At 34.6% G+C, this 848-nt stretch overlaps 1 long non-coding RNA gene across 1 annotated transcript in view; it reads left to right on the top strand.

Moving 5' to 3' along the window:
* The window catches only part of LOC107579633 (uncharacterized), a 2,575-nt gene continuing 1,727 nt past the window's right edge, over window positions 1-848 (top strand). The window contains exons 1-3 of the long non-coding RNA XR_001608507.1: window positions 1-82; window positions 220-255; window positions 733-784. This is a non-coding gene — a long non-coding RNA (uncharacterized lncRNA). The remainder of the gene's footprint in view (window positions 83-219; window positions 256-732; window positions 785-848) is intronic.

Below are 848 nucleotides of genomic sequence, written 5' to 3'. Positions count from 1 at the left end.
CAACACACATTTGGCCAAGCTTTATGACAATTTGCTGGAACAGAATCTCATTCGGGTCATTGAGCCCTTTTCCAGAGTACAGGTAGAGTGTGCATGGATGTTTTCATCCTAAAGTGTATCATTTTATTTTTTTTAATGTTGTTTTTGAAGACTTAATTTACAAAGAACCAAAGCTTACAACCTTTTTATGCCCCCCTCCCCCGTTTCTCTATTTTCAAGATAACACATATAGCAGGCCTCATCAAACTTTCAAAGGTACGAACTGTTTTCTTTTGCTCATAAGCGTTTATCCAGAGGTCATGGATCACTGTTTCCAGGTCCAAATGCTCCTTCAGATGTCAAAAGCAAATAAAAATAGCTCTATTATACACTAATGGTATGCTGTAGTACTATCAAAATAAATCATGTTTTTAAAAGCTCAGCTTGAAGGTGTGATATAAATGAACTGTGCTTATAAACGGCTGTTCAGGTAGTGTTTTCTCACAGAAACAGATTAGGAGGCTTAGACATGGAAACAGTATTATTGGATGGTCAATATGTCATGACAAGTGGATGGTTTATAGCTTTAAAACTGTTATTAGCTTTAATCATAATGACACAGGATTGCAGCCTTCAATGCCACCACAAAATAACAACAAATTGATAAGTTATGAAATGAACATTGACTATATTATCATGTATACATGATCACTAAAATATACATCTCTTTGTTATTTGTTTTGTTTCCCACAGGATGATGTTGAGAGAAAACTGTCACAAATGATCCTGGACAAAAAATTTCATGGTTTGTCTTTTTTTAATTATTATTATAAAATGTTATTTAAAATATTGAACCCCCCCCCCCCCCC

This window comes from Sinocyclocheilus grahami, unplaced genomic scaffold, assembly GCF_001515645.1.
Source record: "Sinocyclocheilus grahami isolate Dianchi unplaced genomic scaffold, SAMN03320097.WGS_v1.1 scaffold18742.1, whole genome shotgun sequence".
Taxonomy (NCBI): Eukaryota; Metazoa; Chordata; class Actinopteri; order Cypriniformes; family Cyprinidae; genus Sinocyclocheilus; species Sinocyclocheilus grahami.
Note: the sequence above shows the minus strand (reverse complement) of the source record. Positions and strands in the feature narration are given on the sequence as shown.